Here is an 11316-nt window from a genome sequence, read left to right on the forward strand (position 1 = left end):
CATTAAGTGAGTGGCTAGAGGACATGTCACAGAAGCATATCCCCGTTGATGGCAAAATTATGCGTGAAAAAGCACTTAGTAAGGCTACATCTGTGGTGGTCCGTGGATTACTCGCTAATACAAAAGTAAGTTTTTCTCACTAATAACCCTATGGCTTCTAAGCAAACAACGTTAACTTCTTTCTTTCATAAACAAGCTGAGGAGTGTAACAAGAATAATGTACAAGAGACTGATAACAGTAGAAGTGACAAAAGCTGTGTTTCGCCTGCTTCTAGTTCAAATTTTCTAACCGGGTCCAAATGCAGATCTGAAAGTAATGGTCAGGCTTGTATCCCTATTCAGATGTTTGGACTGAAGCAATGTGGAAGAAAAAGAAGGAAACTTATCCCTGGTTAGACTTCAGGGATGATAAACTTGGGTGTAAAGTATGTGCAAACAAAAGCAATCCAACACTTTTCACTTCTAAGGGTTTGAGGCTGTCAAATGAATGGCAGGTGTACCAAGTATCCTATTGTGGACCCAATCAAAGTACACACTTGAAGTCTCTCAGAAAAAAATTGTTGATCACAAACTATCAAAAGCTCACACTGCTGCTCTAAGTGTTGAAAATATAGCTAGTGAAGATGCTTTTGGAAAATTATGTGACACCATGAATGCTTTACGTCTAAAGGCAACTTGTTCAATTTTTAATTCTGCATATTATTTAGCACAGAATGACACACCGTACTCTGATCACTTTGGCTTATTGGAACTTCAAAAAAAAATGGTGTTGACATTGGAATTGGACTGCATTCCCGCACTAGTGCTACAGAGATAATTAATCACATAGCCATTAATATGAAAAAGAAAATTTGCCAGCATATCAAGCGGATAAATGGCAAATTTTCTGTTCTCATTGATGAATCAACAAGCCTGAGCAATAAGACCGCCCTTATAGTTGATTTGAAATGTGAAAGTGATAAGAAAGGTGATCCCTATTTTATGTTTTTAGATTTAATTGAACTGCCTGATCAGAAAGCTGCAACTTTCGCTAAGCATCTATGGAACTGTCTCAATAACCATGGGTTTGATGACTCATACTTGAAACAGAACCTTGTAGCATTTGCTAGTGATGGGGCGAGCGTAATGCTTGGTGTCAAATCTGATGTTGCTACAATTCTCAAGGAACATTACCCTGATGTGATAATTTGGCACTGTCTTAATCACAGATTAGAATTTGCAGTAGGTGATTCTGTGAGAGAAGTTCATGGAATAAATCATTTTGAATCATTTATGGACAAGTTGTACTCTGTTTATAGTAGATCACTTCTAAATCAAAAGGAACTGTCTGAATGTGCCTCTCAACTAGAACAACAAATTTTCAAAATAAGCCATGTTCTGGGCACCAGGTGGGTAGCTAGCTCGTTTCGAACAGTTTCAGCAGTGTGGCAAAATTATGAAGCACTGTGTTTTCATTTTGAAAAAGCAATGAAGGATGAAACAAGATCTGGGAGGGACAGAAAAACCTATGAAGGTCTGTTGAAAAGACTCTCTTCAGAACAGTTTCTATTGGACTTAGCTCTAATGTATGACACGTTGCATGAACGTGGTTTACTGTCAGAGTGCTTACAGAAATGCACTGCTACGATTGCTTATGTAGATAAACTGATCTGATGGAGCATAAGATCACTGCATGGGCTGAAAGAGCAACCTGGTACAAAAACTCTAGAAGCTCAAGAGGCAGTTGAAAAGGGGAAGTTTGGAGAAATTACCTTAACAATCAACAAAAAATTGTCTTGTGGCGACCCACTTTCTAGCACACACAAACCGGTGCACGCCGGCAGAGGGGCCGGCCCCAAAAAGGGCACCAGGCTATCTTCACCAGCAGGGGGAAGATCCCACACACGGGAATGGGAAGGCTTAAAAGGCCGCGAAGTTTGAATAAATCTCTTTTATCGCAACTCCAACTCACGTGTTGTTACTCTGGCGCTGTGTGTAGCACACTGCTACAATTGGTGACTCCAACGACCCAAATGATATTTGGACCAGAGATGACCAATGCCACATCTGTTTACGCAATTTTGTTAAAACTGCCAAGCTTCTGGACGCTACGACCTCGCTTATGGTTCGAACAAGCAGAAGCACAATTCCATGTTTGGCAGATAACCTCGGATTCCACTCGTTACTACTACATGCTGAGCTTCCTCGACCAGGAGACAGCTGCACAAGTTGAGGAGTTTATCCAGTCACCCCCAGAGGATGGCAAATACACAGCATTCAAAGTCCTGCTTGTAAGGACTTTTGGACTCTCACAGTGTGAACGAGCTGCCCACTTACTGCACCTGGATGGTTTGGGAGACAGGCCGCCATCGGCATTAATGAACGAAATGCTGGCCCTGGCTGAAGGACACAAACCCTGCCTCATGTTTGAGCAGGCGTTCCTAGAGCAACTGCCCGAGGACATACGCCTGCTGCTGTCCGACGCAGATTTCAGCAACCTCCAGAAGGTGCCGGACCGGGCAGATGTGCTGTGGAATGCCAAGGAGGAGAGGGGGCATCCATCGTACAGATCACCAAGCCGCGTGCCCAATGGCAGACCAGACCAGGCCTGGCAGCAGAGCCTACAAAACCCGGCGACAGGGGTAAGGAGTCCAATGAACAATGGTGCTTCTATCACCAGTGGTGGGGCACAGAGGCCCACTGCTGTAGACCACCCTGCAAATTCCCGGGAAATGCCACGGCCCAGCCACCGCTGATGGCTATGGCAGCTGGCCATCAGGACAGTCTCCTGTATGTCTGGGACAAGCAGTCAGGACGCCGCTTTTTGGTCGACACTGGAGCAGAGATCAGTGACTTACCTCCAACGAGTTACGACATCCACAACAGAGAACCGGGACCCACCCTGAGGGCCGCAAGTGGCAGCACAATACGGACCTATGGCACCCGCACGGTGCGGCTACAGTTCAGCTCCAGCCGGTTCACGTGGGACTTCGCACCGGCCGCCGTGGCCCACCCACTCCTGGGGGCGGATTTTCTACGAGCCCACAGCCTGCTGGTCGACCTGCAAGGGAAGCGACTAGTCCTCGCCAAGACTTTTCAAACGTTATCCCTGGGTGAAGCCAAGTTGCCAGCCCCACACCTGGACTCCATCACGCTGTCCGACAATGAACTCACCGGGGTCCTGGTGGATTTCCCATCAGTTCTAACACCGCAGTTCATGGCAGCCATGCCCAGACACGGAGTACAGCACCACATCCCGATCCAAGGACCACCCCTCCGCGCCCGTGCTCGAAGGCTCCCCCCGGACAAGCTCCGACTGGTGAAGGAGGAGTTCAAGAAGATGGAGGAATTGGGGATCATACGACAGTCCGACAGCCCATGGGCCTCCCCCCTGCACATGGTGCCCAAGGCAACGGGGGGCTGGAGACCATGCGGCGACTACTGCAGACTGAACGAGGCTACAACACCAGACTGCTACTCTGTGCCACACATTCAAGACTTCGCAGCAAACCTACACGGTGCAAGGATCTTTTCGAAGGTAGACCTCGTCTGGGGATACCATCAAATCCCAGTACATCCAGACGACATCCCCAAAACAGCACTCATCACCCCGTTCGGCCTAAAGAATGCCGCACAGACGTTCCAGCGGCTAATGGACGTGGTGGGACGCGACCTGGACTTTGCATTCATCTATTTGGACGACATCCTCATAGCCAGCAGTAGTCGTCAGGAGCATCTGTCCCACCTCTGTCAACTCTACTCCCAACTGAGTGAATTCGGCCTTACAATCAACCCAGCCAAATGCCAGTTCGGACTCGACACCATCGACTTCCTGGGCCACAGGATTACTAAAGACGGGGCAACCCCGCTGCCTGCCGAGGTAGACGCGGTCCGCCACTTCCCCCAACCCAACACAATCAAAGGCCTGCAGGAATTCGTGGGTATGGTGAATTTCTACCACCATTTCCTCCCCTCAGCAGCCCGAATCATGCGCCCTCTGTTCACCCTGATGTCGGATAAGGGCAAGGACATTACCTGGGATGAAGAGGCCGCAGCCGCTTTCGTTAAAACCAAAGAAGCCTTGGCAAACGCCGCGATGCTAGTGCACCCCAGAACGGACGTTCCTACTGCCCTCACGGTGGACGCATCCAACACAGCAGTCGGTGGAACGCTGGCGAAACTCATTGAGGGTTGCTGGCAACCCCTGGCGTTCTTCAGCAAACACCTACAACCACCCAAACTCAAATACAGTGCTTTCGACCAGGAGCTATTGGCACTATACCTGGCAATCCGGCATTTCAGATACTTCTTAGAAGGTAGGCCCTTCACCGCGTTCACAGACCACAAACCGCTTACCTTTGCGTTCATGAAGGTGTCCGACCCCTGGTCGTCCCGCCAGCAGCGACATCTGTCCTACATCTCCGAGTACACGATGGACATCCAGCATGTCTCGGGAAAGGACAACATCGTGGCGGACGCACTTTCCAGACCGACCATACAGGCCCTGTCGCAGGGGGTGGACTATGCAGCGCTGGCAGAGGCACAGCAGGCAGACGATGAGATCCCTAGTTACAGAACTGCGGTCTCTGGTTTGCAGCTCCAAGACCTCCCTGTCAGCCCAGGTGAGAGGACCCTACTGTGTGACGTAGCTACCGGCCAACCCCACCCCATCGTCCCGGCAGCCTGGCAGCGACGAGTTTTCAACTCCATTCACAACTTAGCACACCCCTCCATCAGGACAACCATCGGGCTGGTCTCCAACAGGTTCGTGTGGCATGGACTTTGTAAACAGGTCAGTGAATGGGCCAAAACGTGCATGCAGTGCCAAACGGCCAAGGTGCAGCGGCACACCAAGGCTCCACCACAGCAGTTCGAACCCACCTGCCGGAGGTTCGACCACGTTCATGTGGGTATCATGGGGCCCCTGCCAGTGGTGCGAGGAGCGCAGTACCTCCTAACTATAATAGACCGGTTCACCAGATGGCCAGAGGCGGTCCCGCTCACCGACACCACCTTCGAATCCTGCGCCCGAGCACTGATCACAACCTGGGTAGCACGCTTCGGGGTACCAGCCCACATTACCTCCGACTTGGGCGCCCAGTTCACCTCCAGCCTGTGGTCAGCTATGGCCAGTCTTTTAGGAACACAGCTACACCACACAACTGCCTACCACCCACAGTCGAAAGGACTAGTGGAGCGTTTCCACCGTCACCTGATGTCAGCTCTCGTGGCCCGTCTGGAAGGGCCTAACTGGGTGGACGAACTTCCCTGGGTCCTGCTCGGAATCCGCATGGCACCCAAGGAGGATCTGCACACCTCGTCGGCCGATTTGGTGTACGGAGCACCCCTGGTAGTCCCAGGAGAGTTCATACCAGCCCCAAGGGGGCAAGAGGAAGAACCCGCAGCAGTCCTGGACAGACTACATGAGAGGCTCAGTAACCTGCGTACCCAAAGACCTGCAGAACTGTAAGTTTCTTTTTGTATGATGGGGCAGACACTGGGCACCGCTACAGCGGCCCTACGAGGGGCCGTTTAAGGTGATCAGGAACAATGGATCCACGTTTGTGCTGGACATTTGGGGGAGAGAGGAGGTTTTCATGGTGGACCGACTCAAACCAGCCCATGTGGCCTTGGCACAGCCGGTCTGGGCTCAGGCACTGCGGTGCGGAGGCAGACCTCTGAAACAGAGGCCGATCCAGACTGTGGATATTGGGGGATGTATCGCTGGTTCTGGGGGGGGGGGGTGGTTATGTGGCGACCCACTTTCTAGCACACACGAACTGGCGCGCACCGGCCCTAAAAAGGGCGCCAGGCTATCTTCACCAGCAGGGGGTAGATCCCGCACGCAGGAATGGGAAGGCTTAAAAAGAGGCCGCGAAGTCTGAATAAACCTCTTTTATCGCAACTCAAACTCACCGACTATGTGTCGTTATTCTAGCGCTGTGTGTAGCACACTGCTACAGTCTCCATTAACTATCTACAGTTTCTTACTAGTCTTATAAACAATTTGCAGCACCGTCTGTTAACGGCAACATCCTTGAAAGGTTCTCAAACTTCTAAACCTCAAAGTACGTATAAATCCCTGCTAAATGAAATCTGTGTCCTTGATAAAGATAACTGGCATGCTGAAATACCGCCTAATTATGGAGAAGCTGCAATACTATCTCTCTGTAAGAGGTTTAGGCTTTCTTTTTCCTCTGTAATAAATGCTTCCAGTGATTATGTGGAGGATCATGGATGCCACATCCCCCAAAATTTACACCCATTACTGAGCTGTTCACAAGTTATTCCTATTAGTACTGCTGAGTGTGAGAGAGGATTCAGTCACCTGAACTTGATAATAACAACAACACGCTCAAGAATTCTCATAAATTATGTATCGGCACTTATATTTGTTAAACTGCACAGACCTCCTCTAGTTCAGTGGAATCCTGAGCCATAAGTCACATCATGGCTGCGGTACCACAGATCAGCAGATGACACCAGGACAAGAGTTGCTTCAGACCTCCGAGTACATATTACACCTGACCCTTTGTGGAAATTATTGTGAAACATCTCATTGGTGGCATTTGGTAAGTAGGTAATTACTTTTAAATTGGTAAAATACATAATTACCTTCTTTTTCTTTACTTGCTTGATAATTATATTTTATGATAATTAGTGAGTGCAACTGTGCAATACTTTATACTTTATTATCGCCAAACAATTGGTACTAGAACGTACAATCATCACAGCGTTATTTGATTCTGCGCTTCACACACCCTGGATTACAAATATCAAATATTAAAAATAGTTAAAATTAGTAAATATTAAAAATAGTTAAAATTACTAAATATTAAAAATTTAAATTATAAATCATAAATAGAAAATAGAAAAATGGGAAGTAAGGTAGTGCAAAAAAAACCGAGAGGCAGGTCCAGATATTTGGAGGGTACGGCCCAGATCCGGGTCAGGATCCATTCAGCAGTCTTATCACAGTTGGAAAGAAGCTGTTCCCAAATTTGGCCGTACGAGTCTTCAAGCTCCTGAGCCTTCTCCCGGAGGGAAGAGGGACGAAAAGTGTGTTGGCTGGGTGGGTCATGTCCTTGATTATCCTGGCAGCACTGCTCCGACAGCGTGCAGTGTGAAGTGAGTCCACTGATGGAAGATTGGTTTGTGTGATGAGCTGCGCTGTGTTCACGATCTTCTGCAGCTTCTTTCGGTCTTGGACAGGACAACTTCCATACCAGGTTGTGATGCACCCTAGAAGACTGCTTTCTACGGCGCATCTATAAAAATTAGTGAGGGTTTTAGGAGACAGGCCAAATTTCTTTAGTTTTCTCGGGAAGTAAAGGCGCTGGTTCTTGGCAGTGAACTCTGCCTGGTTGGACCAAGTCAGGTCATTTGTGATATTGACCCTGAGGAACTTAAAGCTTTTGACCTGTTCCACTTGCGCACCACTGATGTAAATTGGGTCATGTGGTCCGCTACTCCTTCTGAAGTCAACAACCAATTCCTTCGTCTTGCTGACGTTGAGGGATAGGTTATTGTCTTCGCACCATGCCACCAGGTTCTTAACTTCCTCTCTGTACTCAAACTCATCATTACCCGAGATACGGCCTACAATTGTTGTGTCATCAGCAAACTTATATATTGAGTTTGTTGGAAACTTGGCTACACAATCATGTCATATTATTAAATTATGTATTGTATGTTTTATTGTACCAGTAATACACTGAAATGTAGTGATAGGCTATAATCTTGTTAATGTCTTAACTACCTCTATATTTCTGTGGAGCTGTGGAATTCTTGTATTTCTTTCATCTTGGTTTAGTGCTTGACATTATAAGAAGCCCTATTCATATATATATGTCACACCCACTTTGTGTACCTACCCATTACATGAATGGGGCAAGGAAGTTGCCCAGTACATGAAATGAGCAGGTACACAAATTGGGTGTGACATATATAGAGAGAGGATATAGGAAATGGCAAACATTTTGTCAGCTCTGGCACCTAAAAAATTAGCACTGCACCCCTGGTAGTTCCATCTGCTGATCCATGCTCTGAGTTCATCACCCTTACCCATAATATTCCTTGCATTAAAATATACACACTTTCAACTATTCGACCCATGTAATTTCATTTTTGCTTTTCCGTACTTTCCCTAACATCTACCTTCAGGTCCAATCCTTATTTTACTGACCTGTGGCTCTGGTTCCCACCTCCCTGCAATTCTAGTTTAAACTCTTCTGAGTAGCATCAGCAAACCTTCCAGCCAGGGTACTGGTTCCCCTCCAGTTCAGGTGCAACCTGTCCCTCTTGCACAGGCCACCATTTCCCCAGAAAAGGCTCCAATGATTGAAGAAATTGAAACCTTGTTCCCGGCATCATCTCTTCAGCTACTCATTCTTTTGTGTTATCACCCCATTCCTACCTGCCCTAGCCCATGGCACAGGGAGTAATCTAGAGAATACTACCTTGGAGGTCCTTCTCTTCAGCCTTTATATATTCATTGCATAGGTCCTCTTCCCCTTTTCTGTCTATGTCATTGATGCCAGTATGCATTACGACTACTGGCTGATCCACTGCCCCCTTGAGAATATCCTGTAGCTGCTCTAATCATGGAGGCAATACACCATCCTTCAGTGTTTTTTGCTTTTAAAGGGAGATTATACTGTAACTACCCAATCTTCAAAGACTAGTTCACTTCCCTGTTTATTCTCCATGGAAGGTTTAGTTGCCAATGCCCACTACTCAAGCAATATGTCCCTCCTCTCTATCAAGCAGAACATACTTCCAGCTAGCAAAGTAGTGAACACAGTTCATTTATTTTTACTGATAACGTTTAAATCCAAACAACGTTCTTAAAACACATTTAAAACTCAAAGAGGATTTCTAACTTAAACATTTCCAATTTATAAACTATTTCTAAAACATAAACATTTTGAAACTCAAAGGACAAAAGATTCCCAAAACAGAAGTGCAATTTTTATAAACTAAGAAGACATACTGATGAGTTTCAGATGAACAATTCATCCACTGCGGGAACTGAAGCCGGAAGAATAGATTCTATTTCACCATGTGTTTCTTTCATATTTCCTGATGTCCTTCATCCCATTCCCAATAAGGTTGAACTCCTCTTTACTTTTATACTGTTTCTCTCCACCTGTCTGACTTCAGAAAAATATATTTCCTCAGATACCCTTTTAACACAAAAACATTTTGGAGACATAAATCTCAGCTTAATGCTCTCAGTTTACAATTATTGCTGTAAAGCTAACTTCCTTGAGTATATAAAGTTCCCAACATTAATAGATCAGTTATTGATATGCTAGATGATATTATCCATCTGGTTTGCAAGCTTCCTTGAACTAAGCAACTGAGTCAGCTTAGCTGCTTTGAAACAAGCTGAATTAAATAACCTATTGTCTTATACTGCATCCATGAGCAGCAATAAAGCAGGTATAGTTACCACTGACAGAGCATCTTCTGAGCTGCTCTGTAGACAATACATTGTTTTAACTTCAAACTGATTATTTCTTTCTATTTACATTTTAAAAACTGAAGACAGACTCCCATTTATGACCAGAAGCTAAACAGTGTTAGTTGGAAGTTGACTTACAACTGTTTGATCTTACAAATGGCACCTGCTGTGTTTAGAAAGCAAGCTTTGCAAAACATCAAGAGCCTCTTGCCCAAGGAAGCGAATATCCATCACAAACCAAAGTACAGCAATTTTAAGTCTATTTCTTTTTGTTTCTCATTGAGCTTTTTTGTTTTCCTTGTTTTTTTTCTCCATCATAAAAATCCTCCAAATAACAGTAATTCAACATGTAAAATATATCTACAATGAGACCTTCAAACTCAATTATCCGAAAAGTAGTACTCTTATTTATTCACAACCAGGTTATACCAAAGCTGTTTTCCTGTGCTTTTTAAATGGTCAACATTCAAACTACGTTCTTTACCCTCATTGAGTTCTCTAAGCTCTTTACCAAAAATATAATTTCATGAGTGTTTTGCTTTCTTTTGGAGATGGAGTTCAGATTTGCAGTCAAATCTCAGCTTCCCAGCCTTGTGACTTTTCTCAGCTGTTAATCCCTGCCTCATCTTAGAGTATGGCGCTCACTGATGCATTAGGGAGAACATTCAGACTCTTAAATGAAATCTCTTGTCTTTAAATTATGCCCATGGGAGTGGGTTTTCCAAGGTGCAGGCATTCTCAGGCTGCACTCATGTGCCAGTGGGGATCTCAATCCCCAGGAGCGCCTCACCTTAGGCTTGGCTCCCAGGTACAGTCATTGTGCTCCAGATGTGTCTCCACCCCCATGCACAGCAATCCTTAACACCTCCCCTCACCCCAACAAGACTCAATCATTGCAGCATCCATTTATTCAGGGCCAATAACCCCAGCAGCTGGTAGAACATTATTGGCATTCTGGTATATCCTGTTAAAGACCAGCTCCAATAATTGCTCAGTACCACAGCTGGTTGGGGAGCACCCTCAGGTCTCCAGTGACCTAAGTTCAATCCTGAACTCTGACACCATCTGTGTGGAGTTTGCACATTATGAGTGCTCTGATTTCCTTATGCATTCTGAGTGCTTTGATTTCCTTACGTATCCCAAAGACGTGCGGGCTGTTAGGCTAATTGGTCCCTACCATGCACCTGAGTATTAGAATATGGAGAAAGTTGATCATAATATAGTAAGAAAAAATGATATTGAAGGAGAGTTAATGTAGGTGGGTGCTTGATGTTTGACAAGGATTTGGTGGGCTGAAGGGCCTGTTTCTAGGCTGTGTTGTGCTATATCTCAATGAGTTTCAAGAGTTTGCAACATAACAGTAGGGAATGACATACTGAAATGAACAAAGTCAGTTTCAGCATGCACTGCATAGGAAACTAAGTGTCATTGTTCTTCGCACACTGAAAATACCTCTTTCACTCTTTATGTGACTTTAACAAATTTGCAGGGTAATAATGGGCCCATTAACCTTCACTGTAACTTTCTAGTTTCCAATATACCTTTGCTTGGTACCAAGAAACTGAAGCACAATTTACATGATTGAGATGTGAAGAATTTTCTTCATCCAGAGGGGAGTGAATTTTGGAATTCTCTACTCAAAAGCACTTGGAGGTTGATTATCCAATGAAGAGATTCAAAGAAATTTTGATATGAAGGGAGCCAACAAATTAATGCCAAAAGATGACACTGAAGTAAAGGATTAGCTATGATCTTATTGAGTTGTGGAACAGGAGTGAGGTTGAAAGACCTACTCCTGCCTCTGTTTTTTACATTCTTACTTTTTGGATGTGTTCACTCACCCTTAAATAAACTACACAGGCAAAAACTGT

This window comes from Mobula hypostoma, chromosome 8, assembly GCF_963921235.1.
Source record: "Mobula hypostoma chromosome 8, sMobHyp1.1, whole genome shotgun sequence".
Taxonomy (NCBI): Eukaryota; Metazoa; Chordata; class Chondrichthyes; order Myliobatiformes; family Myliobatidae; genus Mobula; species Mobula hypostoma.